This window comes from Trachypithecus francoisi, unplaced genomic scaffold (genome assembly GCF_009764315.1).
Source record: "Trachypithecus francoisi isolate TF-2019V2 unplaced genomic scaffold, Tfra_2.0 Contig01474, whole genome shotgun sequence".
In the NCBI taxonomy this organism is placed as follows: Eukaryota; Metazoa; Chordata; class Mammalia; order Primates; family Cercopithecidae; genus Trachypithecus; species Trachypithecus francoisi.
In genome coordinates, this window is record NW_022681435.1 from 1,319,762 (window position 1) to 1,334,817 (window position 15,056).

Below are 15,056 nucleotides of genomic sequence, written 5' to 3' on the forward strand. Positions count from 1 at the left end.
CTGAGGGAGGAGAATCACTTGAACCCAGGAGGTAGAGGTTGCAGTGAGCCAAGATTGTGCCACTACACTCTAGCCTGGGTGACAGAGCACGACTCTGTTCCCCCTAACACCTGCCCCCACCAAAAAAAAGAAAAGAAAAGGACAATCAACTGATGCAAACATCAAAATAACAAAGATCTTTGAATTATCTAACAAAATTCTAAAGCAGCCATCTAAGAGTTTTAGAATGCTTCAGTGAGAAACTATGAGCTCACTTGAAACTAATAAAATAATAGCCTCGACAAATAAATAGAAGATGTAAAGACGAACCAAATGAAAATTCTAACATTGCAAAATATAATAACTAAAATAAAAACTTAATGGATGGACTCAACACTAGAGTGGAGGAACAGAGAGGAATGAATCAGTGTACTGGGAGATGAAACAATCGTAATTATCCAATCAGAATAAAACAGAGAAAATAGTCTGGAAGAAAAGAAAGAAGAAAAGTGAACAAAGATGCAGGGATCTATGTAATTACAACAAAAGATCTAAGTGCATTTCATCAGAGTCTTGGAAAGAGAAGAAAGAGGATAGGGCTAAAAGGAACTTAGAGAAATGATGACTGAAAACTTACAGACTTGGCAAAAGACATACACCTATGGATTTAAGAAGCTGAGCAAAGCCCAAACAAGATAACTGCCCCCCTCCCTAAAAAATGCACACCAAGAAACATTGTATTAGTTCGTTTTCACACTGCTGATAAAGACACGCCCGAGACTGGGCAATTTATAAAGAAAAAGAGGCTTAATGGACTCACAGTTCCATGTGGCTGGGGAGGCCTCACAATCATGGTGGATGGCGAAAGGCATGTCTCACATGGTGGAGAATGAGAGTCAAGCAAAAGGGAAAACCCTTATAAAAACATCAGATCTCATGCGACTTATTCACTACCAGGAGAACAGTATGGGGGAACCACCCCCTCCCACCAGGTCCCTCCCACAACATGTGGGAATTATGTGAGCTACAATTCAAGATGAGATTTGGGTGGGGACACAGCCAAACCATATCATACATTATAGTCAAACTTCTAAAAACTAGACAAAGAAAAAATCTGCAAAGCAGCAATAAAGAAAGGACAACTTAACTATAGGAGAAAACAGTTGGAATGACAGCCGATTTCTCATTAGAAACCATAGAAGCCATAAGGAAGTAGCACAACATACTTCAAATGTTGAAAGAAAACAGCTGTTAACCCTGAATACAATATTCAGTGAAAATATCCTCTAGAAATGAAGAGGAAATCAGATAAGGGAAAATGAAGACATTTACCCTAAAAGAATGACTAAAAGAAGTTCTACAGACTGAATGAAAATAATAAACCTTGGAACGTAGTAGGGGAGAAAAAACACAGTTAAGCGAAAACATGGGGTAAATATGAGACATTCCTTTTTTTTTTTTTTTTTTTTTTTTTGAGACGGAGTCTCGCTCTGTCGCCCAGGCTGGAGTGCAGTGGCCAGATCTCAGCTCACTGCAAGCTCCGCCTCCCGGGTTCACGCCATTCTCCTGCCTCAGCCTCCCGAGTAGCTGGGACTACAGGCGCCCACCACCTCGCCCGGCTAGTTTTTTTGTATTTTTTAGTAGAGACGGGGTTTCACCGTGTTAGTCAGGATGGTCTCGATCTCCTGACCTCGTGATCCGCCCGTCTCGGCCTCCCAAAGTGCTGGGATTTCTTGAGTTTTCTAAATTATGTTTGATAGCTGAAGCAAAAATTGTAACAATGTCTGGTGTGGTTCTACATGTATATAGAGAAAGTATTTAAGACAATCATGTAAATGGGGAGAGTAAAAGGACTTAACCTGGTGAAGTAACAACAACACTAGATTGTGATGTTATAATGACATATAATGAAATGCGTAGAGCAACCACTTAAAAAGCTGTACAAAGAGTTATACTCAAAAACACTATAAATAAATAAAGTGAAAAATTTTAAATGTCCCTGTAAGCCATAGAAAGGAAAAGAAAACAGAGAAATGAAAAACAGAAAGGACAAACAGAAAATAAAAAATAAAATGGCCGATTTAAGCCCTAACATATCAATTACACTAAATGTGAATGGTCAAGACATATCAATTACAAGTCATAGATTTGCTTAGAATGAATGATAAAATTGATCCAACAATGAGCTCTCTGCATGAAACTCACTTTAAGTGTAATGATATAGGAGGTTTGAAAGTAAAATAATGTAAAGTAATATATCAGGCAAATATTAATCAGGAGAACATAGGAGTTGGCTATGTTAGTATCAGATAAAACAGACACATGCAATTAAAATGAACAGAAATAAAAAGGTAAATCCACCAAGAAGACATAGCAATCTTAAATGTGCATGCCTCAAACAACAGAGCTGAACAATATGTGATGCTGAAAAAGATGTGAAACAAAAACTGAAAGGAGAAATAGACAAAGCCAACAAAAATTATAGTTGGAAACTTCAATACCTTCCTCTCAACAATTGATAGGACTAGACAAATATCAAGTGTATAGAATAACTCAACAACAGCATCAACCAACGGGATCTAATCAATATTTACAGAACCCTCCACTCAACAAAAGCTGAATACATACTCTTTTCAAAAGCCCACAAAATACATGCCAATGTGGGCCATATCCTGGGCCATAAAATGAACCTCATCAAATTTAACATAACTGTTCTTTGAACTCACGATTTAAAGAGTAAGTCTTAAGAGAAATTTACCAAATACATTGAACTGAATGGAAACAAAGTGTCAACATATCAAAATTTGCCAGGGACAGCTAAAGCAGTTCTGATATGGAAATTTATAGTGCTAAATGCATATATTAGAAAAAGAATCTAAAATTAGTAATCTAAGTTCCAACCTCAATAGCTTAGAAAAAGAAGAGCAAAATAAATTCAAAAAATAATAAGAAATAAAATAATAAATATAAGAACAGAAATCAATGAAATAGAAAACAAAAAAATGATAGAGACGATCAATGAAACAAAGGGTTGGCTTTTTGAAAACAATAATAAAATTGACAAACCTATAGCATGAATGACAAAGAAAAAGAGTGAGAGAACACAAACTACTATTATCAGAAATTAAAGAGGGAATATCACTACAGACCCTGCAGGCATCAAAAGGAGATAATAAGGGATATTATGAGCAACTCTATATACCTAAATTTAACAACTTAGATAAAATTCTCCAAAAAATACACCTGCCATGAGTCCCCCAATATGAGACAGATAATACAAGTAACCTGTAACTATTGAGAATATTGAATTTGTAATTAAAAGACTTCCTCACAAAGAAATCTCCAGGTCCAGATAGTTTTATTGGAGAATTCTACCAAATGTTTAAGGAAGAATTAAGAATTATATACAAAATTTTACAAAAAAATAGAAGAGGAAGAGACACTTTCCAATTCATTTTATGAAGCTAGTATTATCCTGATACTCAAATAAGATAAAGACAGTTTGAACAAAACAAAAAAATTACAGAACAATAACCCCTAGGAATAAAGTTGCAAAAATCCTTAAGATAACAGAAAATAGAATTCAGCAATATACAAAAATATTTATGTATCATGATCAAATGAAGTTTATTCTAAGGATGCAAGGCAGTTTTAAAATTTGAAATGAGACAAGGATGTCCACATCACTACTTCTATTCAACATTTTATATGGAGGTCCTAGTTTGTGAAATAAAGCAAGAAAAAAATAAGATATCTCAAGGATTCAAACAAATAAAGTAAAGCTTTAATTGTTTGTGTAAAATGATTGCTAACATAGAAAATCTCAATTTACAAATTACTGGAAATAAATGGAGAATTTAGCAAGATTAACATACAGTTTTAGTTCTATAAACACACAGCAAACAACTAGAAAGTTAAAGACAAGATACCACATGCAGTGTTGTCAGAGAGAATCACATCTCTAGGAAAAAAATCTAACAAAACATGAGAAACATTTGTACGGGAATTATGAATTCTCATTGGCAGATATTGGCAGAAACCTACATAAATGAAGAGATGTATCATGTTTATCAAGAGGAAGAGTATTCTTGCAAAGATGCCGTTCTCTCCACATTGATTCAATGCAATTCCAATAAAGTTCTAAGATGGCTTTTTATGAAAAGTAACATCTTTCTAAAATTTATATGAAAGAATGAAAAGCCAAAGGTAGCCATGGCACTCTTGAAGAACAAGCGGAGAGAGGGGAATGTGTCCTGCTAGGTGTTATGGATTATTAGGAAATAATAGCAGATAAGACAGGATGGTCTCAGCAGTAGTGTACCTAAGTTAACAAGTACAAGAGTAGATGCCCAGAGGACACCTAACAATGGGACTTTGGAACTTGATATAAATGGCAAATGAGACAAGCAGAGAAAGGCAGGGATGCCTAATAAATGGACCTTGAAAGATTGTTATTCATTTGCAAAAAGGTACATTATACAAAATCGCTTCAAATGAATTAAAAACTTAAAATTAAAATTTATAAAATTGGAAACCTTAAGAGAAAAAAATAGGTGAATATCTTTTGTATCTTTAGATGAAAGATTAACCCATTTTGTGTTTGCCCCGAGAAATGAGGGCTGGAACAGGCTGCACTTTTTTTTCTCTAAATGGGAAATAGGTTAGACAACACAGAAAATTGATTATAAAAGATAAATAACTTTCTGTAAATTGGAGATAAGAATTTTGTTCACTAAACATACTTTAGCGATCATGACAAGTTCAAATTGGGTGAAGATATCTGCAATACACACAACAAATGAGGATTTAATGTGAGGAATATGTAACTAAGATCTACAAATCAATAATACATTTAAAAGAATTGGTAGTAAAATGGGCAAAAGACATGAACAGACACTTTACTGAAAACACTCATGTTCATTAAATATATGGAAAGACGTTCAACATAATTAGTGATCAGGGAAATGCAAATATCAACATCTTACTTAGATAACATTTTGTATCACTTTCATTGGCAAAGATAAGTCTGGCAATACCAAGTATTGGAGAGCATATGGAATCCTCTATTTACCATTGAAGGGAGTGCAAACTATTTTAACCACTTTAGAAAACAGGTTTGGTGGTTGTGCATGGTGGCTCACAACTGTAATCCCAGCACTTTGGGAGGCCGAGGTAGGCGGATCACAAGATCAAGAGCTCGATATTGCCCTGGCCAGCATGGTGAAACTCTCCCTCTCCTAAAAATACAAAAAATTAGCTGGGCATGGTGGCACGCCCATAGTCTCAGCTACTCAGGAGGCTGAGGCAGGAGGATCGCTTGAACCCAGGAGGTGGAGGTTATAGTGAGCAGATACCGTGCCACTGCACTCCAGCCTGGTGACACAGCAAGACTCTGTCTCAAAAAAAATAAAAAAAAAAAGAAGAGAACAGATTTGGTGTTATTCCTTAAAGTTGGACATTTACATTCTTTGGGATACAACAGTTCCACTCCTGGTTATTTTTGGGGCCATATTCAAGAATAACTTTTGCACACATGCAATCAAAGATACATAGTGCACTCTTCAAACAGCAAAAATATGAAGACACTGCAATTGTCCGTTAACAGGAGAGTGGTTGAATGCACTGTGTTATATTTACAGAATGAAATATATTTTAGTTTATATAAATGAATTACAGTGACATGCAACCATATGGATGAATGTTAGCAATATAGTAAATGAAAAAGCTTACAAAGTATACTGTAAAAATGACTGAAAGTAAAATATGCTTTTAAGGAATGTATTTTGTTTTGAATTTTGTACTGTGTGTATGTATTATCTACTTTAAAAAGTGAAAAGTGAAGAGATGCAGCTCCAATAAAACATTGCCGTAAAAGACTTTGTAAGAGCAGTATTTTGTTCTTTGGATCTCGAACACTGATATAGTACAGTGTTTGTAAGGTAAAGGAGCCTGCAAGGAAGAAAGGATTGAATATACATATATGTACAATAAATGATGATGGGCAAGTTTAAGTATGTGAAAGGAAAAGATATAATCAAGACTGAAGGGACAGAAGCATTGGCCAGCTGCAAGAACAGGAATGGTGTTTCTTCAAAGTTTCTGGAAAATCCATAAGCATAAGTTTAAGGTTTTTGATTCTATGCTTTATTTTTTTAAATTTATTCTCTTGAGTCTTTTTGGTAATTACCAGAACAATGATATTTCTGTAGTGATTTGAAATACTTATCAATTAGGTTAGAATTCATTGTGTGTGAGCTTTGAAACATTTCAGAAATGAAATGATTTTAATATTTAATATTTAAATTTAGTATTTTTAGTGTGAATACTAATACTGAAAAACATGTCTGTTTTAATTTTTTCTGGCTTTGTTGTAGTTTTCTCTAATAACCTACCATAAAGAAGATGATGAGTTTAATGGTTTTCTTTTGATATTTTTGCTGTTGTCATTTCCTGCTTAGTTATGTTTTGATAGATTCTGTAACTCTTATTTTTACTGAAGCATTTAAAATGTAGTGTCACTTTTGCTAAGGAGTTATGCCCACAGGCACATATATAGAGAATAAGTTAATTGCACACTCAAAAATAATGTAAATTATTGTACCATATATTGTTCATGGGTCATATGAGTTAAAATGCTGAGAGTAAAAATTATGGTCTTGCTGGAAGTGGAAAATAATTTGCCTATTCCATTCAGTGTTGCTCCAGATATTAGAGTACGGAGTTTCGTTGACTTCAAGTTGCCTACCAAAAAGATGAAGTAAGTGGGAGGAGCACAGGAGCTTCAGGTTGACTTGTACTCCCCAGAGCACAGCCTAGAGCTACCTAGATCCTCCATCCCATGGCCACTCTTCGTGTGGGACATATCTCTGGATAAGTCTTGCCAGAGAGGGGATGTCTGAACAAACTTGCAAGTAGAAAAATTCCATCTTCTTAACTTTTGGCACCTATGTTCTACCTCCTAAAGAAACATTCCCTGAAGAAAGAAAAAACAAAACCTCTTAAATCTAGGAAAATATAAATTTCAATAAGTTTGAATCATTTTCCCTATTCCATGTGTCTGTGCATTTTGATACCTGCCATTATGGAATGAAAAACTTACCTTCCAGATAAAGCTATTCCAAGCAGCAGACAGCCACAGCAGGTGGGAGAAATTTGGCAGGAAGAGGGGTTGGGGCGTAGGAGCTTGTATTGTATCCCATAAGCTGATACCACATGTATTATGTCATGGGTGTCTGGACTCTCACTTGTTTGGGCTCCAGACGCCTACATCTGGGATATAACTTTTTTCTTTTGGAGGAAGAGAGGGGCAAAAAATGATATATTTAGTCTTTCCTCAGCTTTCAAAATGAAATCTAATTAGCCAAAATAGGAATTCTATAAGCAGCTTAAACCCAAATGGGAAAGCCACACAGAGTGGAAAGCTAGACCAGATGAGTACAAAAGATTAAAGAGACATAGTGATGTCCTTTGGGATAAAAATGGCAAAACCAGAAGATTTTACACTTAAGCTGAAAGATGAAATAAGAATAAGAAAAGGATAAAGGCAAATATCCTTTAAGCAGATTCACATCAAGCAAAACACTCAATCAGAAGGTTGGCAATGAAAGTTACGAAGAGCAGTAGAATGTTTTCATCTACTGGACACATTTGAATATACAGACCCTGATGTTTCAGGGTAGAAGAGAACTCACTGAAGGAATCCCAGCATCACTATCTTTCTGAGCATTCTTTGCTTAGATAATTTATACTGTAAAAGTTAATGGAAGACCAACATAATACTTACATTTAAAAAGATATTGTTATGTAAAGAGCAATTTGCATAAAAATATAACATTAAATTTAAACTGTTACTAATACTGCCATATTTCACATTTCCCCCAAAGACCTTCAATGGAGGAGAAATAGCCATATATTATATATATATATATATATATATATATAATAGCTATAGATATATAAAATTTAATAATATTCTGATATATGAGTAGAAGAATGAGTACTACCATGTTGAGTATCTTCTTTATAGAAATCTCTCTTCTCTGGTTTCTGTGTGTGTGTGCACCCATGCAAATACATGTTTACATCTTTCACTCTTTCATATATTAAACATATTACACACGCACACATAAATCTTTGGGAAGAGAATGAATGTAGTAAGGCAAATCGTTAGTAAGAAAAACATTGATCTGGAATCTTAAATTCAGCTAAGAAAAAACAAAAAACAAAAACCATTAGCCATAATATTCTGCCACTCAGAAAGCTCAAAGATTTATGATGTACTTCAAGCAGTAGAAGAATAAGGCCACTAAGTGCCTTCAAAAGGTGACAGAAGTAAAATTGAACTGTAGTGGGTTTTGAGCTACAGACCAAGCAGATCTTTAATAATGCCTATGCATAGGGTATAAGAATTGCACCTGCTAGGTCACATGTATCCTCCATGCACCTGGAACTACCACCTCTGATGGATGGACACCAGCACTCCCTTTGAAAAATGCGCATATACATTCCATTTTCCTTTTTTCTTCTCCTTATGGCCTACCCTGAATATTGGGATTCCCATTCACTGTTTTCCTGCCCCCACCTTTACCAGCCCTCCTGCTCCCTCACTTTCTGCTGAGAGCCAGTGGGGAGGGGAGATCTCATAAGAGATATGCACATTGTGGTCAGAGAGAAGTATCAGCACCCAGCAGCGCTCCTCCCTCCAATCCCCTCCCTCCAACTGCTGCCGCTGTCCTAGTCTGGAGCTGGTCTCACAGGTGCCATCACTCCTTCCTCTCTCCACCTGGTGCACTCTTGTAGAGTCGAGTCATGAGTTTGGTTGCTCTTCTGAGATGTGGGAGAATCTCACACCAGTCTTTCCTGATCAGCCTGACGGTGTATATGCACAGTCTTTCTATCTCTCTGGGATCTCAGTAAAAAGAAATGAGGCAGGAAGGACAATGTCTTGAGAGCTATTCTCTCCCCTTGAATCACCCAGGGCTCAGTGCATGGGGCAGAAACCAACCCACCACAGGGTTACAGCTCCTCAGGCCACCACTAGTGCTAGGCTGGAAGCAAGAAGCCACCTCTTCATCTTCAATGGCCCTTCATACCTGGGAAGCTGGAGAGTGGCCCCCAAAGTAGTGACATAGAAATTAGAAAGTATAGCAATACTGATGGCTTCCTTGCTCAATTTTTGTATTTCCCCACCTTTTTTGGATGTGGGACTTTAAGCACCTTCCTGTGGAGTGAGTACAATTCCCTACCCAAATGGCATCAGGCTTGGCCATATAATTTCTTTTTTTTTTTTTTTTTTTTTTTTTTTTTTTTTTTTTTTTTTTAATTTTTTTTTTTTTATTATTATACTTTAAGTTCTAGGGTACATGTGCATGACGTTTATATCATGTATAACTCCCCCATGCAATCCCTCCCTCCTCCCCCCTCCCCATGATAGGCCCCAGTGTGTGATGTTCCCCTTCCCGAGTCCAAGTGATCTCATTGTTCAGTTCCCACCTATGAGTGAGAACATGCGGTGTTTGGTTTTCTCTTCTTGTGATAGTTTGCTAAGAATGATGGTTTCCAGCTGCATCCATGTCCCTACAAAGGATGCAAACTCATCCTTTTTTATGGCTGCATAGTATTCCATGGTGTATATGTGCCACATTTTCTTAATCCAGTCTGTCACAGATGGACATTTGGGTTGATTCCAAGTCTTTGCTATTGTGAATAGTGCCGCAATAAACATACGTGTGCATGTGTCTTTGTAGTAGAGTAATTTATAATCCTTTGGGTATATACCCAGTAGTGGGATGGCTGGGTCATATGGTACATCTAGTTCTAGATCCTTGAGGAAACGCCATACTGTTTTCCATAATGGTTGAACTAGTTTACAATCCCACCAACAGTGTAAAAGTGTTCCTATTTCTCCACATCCTCTCCAACACCTGTTGTTTCCTGACTTCTTAATGATTGCCATTCTAACTGGTGTGAGATGGTATCTCATTGTAGTTTTGATTTGCATTTCTCTGATGGCGAGTGATGATGAGCATTTTTTCATGTGTCTGTTGGCTGTATGGATGTCTTCTTTTGAGAAATGTCTGTTCATATCCTTTCCCCACTTTTTGATGGGGTTGTTTGTTTTTTTCTTGTATATTTGTTTGAGTTCTTTGTAGATTCTGGATATTAGCCCTTTGTCAGATGAGTAGGTTGCAAAAATTTTTTCCCATTCTGTAGGTTGCCTGTTCACTCTGATGGTAGTTTCTTTAGCTGTGCAAAAGCTCTTTAGTTTAATTAGATCCCATGTGTCAATTTTTGCTTTTGCTGCCGATGCTTTTGGTGTTTTAGACATGAAGTCCTTGCCCATGCCTATGTCCTGAATGGTACTACCTAGATTTTCTTCTAGGGTTTTTATGGTATTAGGTCTAACATTTAAGTCTCTAATCCATCTTGAATTAATTTTCGTATAAGGGGTAAGGAAAGGATCCAGTTTCAGCTTTCTACTTATGGCTAGCCAATTTTCCCAGCACCATTTATTAAATAGGGAATCCTTTCCCCATTTCTTGTTTCTCTCAGGTTTGTCAAAGATCAGATGGCTGTAGATGTGTGGTATTATTTCTGAGGACTCTGTTCTGTTCCATTGGTCTATATCTCTGTTGTGGTACCAGTACCATGCTGTTTTGGTTACTGTAGCCTTGTAGTATAGTTTGAAGTCAGGTAGCGTGACGCCTCCAGCTTTGTCCTTTTGACTTAGGATTGTCTTGGCAATGCGGGCTCTTTTTTGGTTCCATATGAACTTTAAAGCCGTTTTTTCCAATTCTGTGAAGAAAGTCATTGGTAGCTTGATGGGGATGGCATTAATCTATAAATAACCTTGGGCAGTATGGCCATTTTCACGATATTGATTCTTCCTATCCATGAGCATGGTATGTTCTTCCATTTGTTTGTGTCCTCTTTGATTTCACTGAGCAGTGGTTTGTAGTTCTCCTTGAAGAGGTCCTTTACATCCCTTGTAAGCTGGATTCCTAGGTATTTTATTCTCTTTGAAGCAATTGTGAATGGAAGTTCATTCCTGATTTGGCTCTCTGCTTGTCTGTTACTGGTGTATAAGAATGCTTGTGATTTTTGCACATTAATTTTGTATCCTGAGACTTTGCTGAAGTTGCTTATCAGCTTAAGGAGATTTTGGGCTGAGACGATGGGGTTTTCTAAATATACAATCATGTCATCTGCAAACAGGGACAATTTGACTTCTTCTTTTCCTAACTGGATACCCTTGATTTCTTTCTCTTGCCTGATTGCCCTAGCCAGAACTTCCAACACTATGTTGAATAGGAGTGGTGAGAGAGGGCATCCCTGTCTTGTGCCAGTTTTCAAAGGGAATTTTTCCAGTTTTTGCCCATTCAGTATGATATTAGCTGTGGGTTTGTCATAAATAGCTCTTATTATTTTGAGGTACGTTCCATCAATACCAAATTTATTGAGCGTTTTTAGCATAAAGGGCTGTTGAATTTTGTCAAAAGCCTTTTCTGCATCTATTGAGATAATTATGTGGTTCTTGTCTTTGGTTCTGTTTATATGCTGGATTACGTTTATTGATTTGCGAATGTTGAACCAGCCTTGCATCCCAGGGATGAAGCCCACTTGATCATGGTGGATAAGCTTTTTGATGTGCTGCTGAATCCGGTTTGCCAGTATTTTATTCAGGATTTTTGCATCGATGTTCATCAGGGATATTGGTCTAAAATTCTCTTTTTTTGTTGTGTCTCTGCCAGGCTTTGGTATCAGGATGATGTTGGCCTCATAAAAAGAGTTAGGGAGGATTCCCTCTTTTTCTATTGATTGAAATAGTTTCAGAAGGAATGGTACCAGCTCCTCCTTGTACCTCTGGTAGAATTCAGCTGTGAATCCATCTGGTCCTGGACTTTTTTTGGTGGGTAGGCTATTAATTGTTGCCTCAATTTCAGAGCCTGCTATTGGTCTATTCAGGGATTCAACTTCTTCCTGTTTAGTCTTGGAAGAGTGTAAGTGTCCAGGAAATTATCCATTTCTTCTAGATTTTCTAGTTGATTTGCGTAGAGGCATTTATAGTATTCTCTGATGGTTGTTTGTATTTCTGTGGGGTCGGTGGTGATATCCCCTTTATCATTTTTTATTGCGTCTATTTGATTCTTCTCTCTTTTCTTCTTTATTAGTCTAGCTAGCGGTCTGTCAATTTTGTTGATCTTTTCAAAAAACCAACTCCTGGATTCATTGATTTTTTGGAGGGTTTTTTGTGTCTCTATCTCCTTCAGTTCTGCTCTGATCTTAGTTATTTCTTGCCTTCTGCTAGCTTTTGAATGTGTTTGCTCTTGCCTCTCTAGTTCTTTTAATTGTGATGTTAGAGTGTCAATTTTAGATCTCTCCTGCTTTCTCTTGTGGGCATTTAGTGCTATAAATTTCCCTCTACACACTGCTTTAAATGTGTCCCAGAGATTCTGGTATGTTGTATCTTTGTTCTCATTGGTTTCAAAGAACATCTTTATTTCTGCTTTCATTTCATTATGTACCCAGTAGTCATTCAGGAGCAGGTTGTTCAGTTTCCATGTAGTTGAGCGGTTTTGATTGAGTTTCTTAGTCCTGAGTTCTAGTTTGATTGCACTGTGGTCTGAGAGACAGTTTGTTATAATTTCAGTTCTTGTACATTTGCTGAGGAGTGCTTTACTTCCAATTATGTGGTCAATTTTGGAATAAGTGCGATGTGGTGCTGAGAAGAATGTATATTCTGTTGATTTGGGGTGGAGAGTTCTATAGATGTCTATTAGGTCCGCTTGGTGCAGAGATGAGTTCAATTCCTGGATATCCTTGTTAACTTTCTGTCTGGTTGATCTGTCTAATGTTGACAGTGGAGTGTTGAAGTCTCCCATTATTATTGTATGGGAGTCTAAGTCTCTTTGTAGGTCTCTAAGGACTTGCTTTATGAATCTGGGTGCTCCTGTATTGGGTGCATATATATTTAGGAGAGTTAGCTCTTCCTGTTGAATTGATCCCTTTACCATTATGTAATGGCCTTCTTTGTCTCTTTTGATCTTTGATGGTTTAAAGTCTGTTTTATCAGAGACTAGGATTGCAACCCCTGCTTTTTTTTGTTCTCCATTTGCTTGGTAGATCTTCCTCCATCCCTTTATTTTGAGCCTATGTATGTCTCTGCATGTGAGATGGGTCTCCTGAATACAGCAGACTGATGGGTCTTGACTCTTGATCCAGCTTGCCAGTCTGTGTCTTTTCATTGGAGCATTTAGTCCATTGACATTTAAGGTTAATATTGTTATGTGTGAACTTGATCCTGTCATTATGATATTAACTGGTTATTTTGCTCGTTAGTTGATGCAGTTTCTTCCTAGCCTCGATGGTCTTTACATTTTGGCATGTTTTTGCAATGGCTGGTACCGGTTGTTCCTTTCCATGTTTAGGGCTTCCTTCAGGGTCTCTTGTAAGGCAGGCCTGGTGGTGACAAAATCTCTAAGCATTTGCTTATCTGTAAAGGATTTTATTTCTCCTTCACTGATGAAGCTTAGTTTGGCTGGATATGAAATTCTGGGTTGAAAATTCTTTTCTTTAAGAACGTTGAATATTGGCCCCCACTCTCTTCTGGCTTGTAGAGTTTCTGCCGAGAGATCTGCTGTTATTCTGATGGGCTTCCCTTTGTGGGTAACCCGACCTTTCTCTCTGGCTGCCCTTAAGATTTTTTCCTTCATTTCAACTTTGGTGAATCTGGCAATTATGTGTCTTGGAGTTGCTCTTCTGGAGGAGTATCTTTGTGGCGTTCTCTGTATTTCCTGAATTTGAATGTTGGCCTGCCCTACGAGGTTGGGGAAGTTCTCCTGGATGATATCCTGAAGAGTGTTTTCCAACTTGGTTCCATTTTCCCCCTCACTTTCAGGCACCCCAATCAGACGTAGATTTGGTCTTTTTACATAATCCCATACTTCTTGCAGGCTTTGTTCATTTCTTTTTCTTCTTTTTTCTTTTGGTTTCTCTTCTCGCTTCATTTCATTCATTTGATCCTCAATCGCTGATACTCTTTCCTCCAGTTGATCGAGTCGGTTACCGAAGCTTGTGCATTTGTCACGTATTTCTCGTGTCATGGTTTTCATCTCTGTCATTTCGTTTATGATCTTCTCTGCATTAATTAGTCTAGCTGTCAATTCTTCCACTTTTTTTTCAAGATTTTTAGTTTCTTTGCGCTGGGTACGTAATTCCTCCTTTAGCTCTGAGAGGTTTGATGGACTGAAGCCTTCTTCTCTCATCTCGTCAAAGTCATTCTCTGACCAGCTTTGATCCGTTGCTGGCGATGGGCTGCGCTCCTTTGCAGGGGGAGATGCGCTCTTATTTTTTGAATTTCCAGCTTTTCTGCCCTGCTTCTTCCCCATCTTTGTGGTTTTATCTGTCTCTGGACTTTGATGATGGTGACGTACTGATGGGGTTTTGGTATAGGTGTCCTTCCTGTTTGATAGTTTTCCGTCTGACAGTCAGAAGGACTGTCTGTTGGTCTGTTAGAGATTGCTTGAGGTCCACTCCAGACCCTGTTTGCCTGGGTATCAGCAGCAGAGGTTGCCGAAGATAGAATATTGCTGAACAGCGAGTGTACCTGTCTGATTCTTTCTTTGGAAGTTTCCTCTCAGGGGTGACGCCACCCTGTGAGGTGTGGGGTATCAGACTGCCCCTAGTGGGGGATGTCTCCCAGCTAGGCTACTCAGGGGTCAGGGACCCACCTGAGCAGGCAGTCTGTCCGTTCTCAGATCTCAACCTCCGCGTTAGGAGATCCACGGCTCTCCCCAAAGCTGTCAGACAGAGTCGTTCGGGTCTGCAGCGGCCCCGCTCTTTCCCCTAATGGACTGCAGCTGTGCGCTGTCTGCAGCGGTAGAGTCTACAGAGACAGGCAGGCTTCCTTGAGCTGCTGTGAGCTCCACCCAGTTCGAGCTTCCCAGCGGCTTTGTTTACCTACTTAAGCCTCAGCAATGGCGGGCGCCCCTCCCCCAGCCTCGCTGCTGCCTTGCGGATAGATCGCCGCAGACGGCTGTGTTAGCAGTGAGGGAGGCTCCGTGGGCGTGGGACCCTCC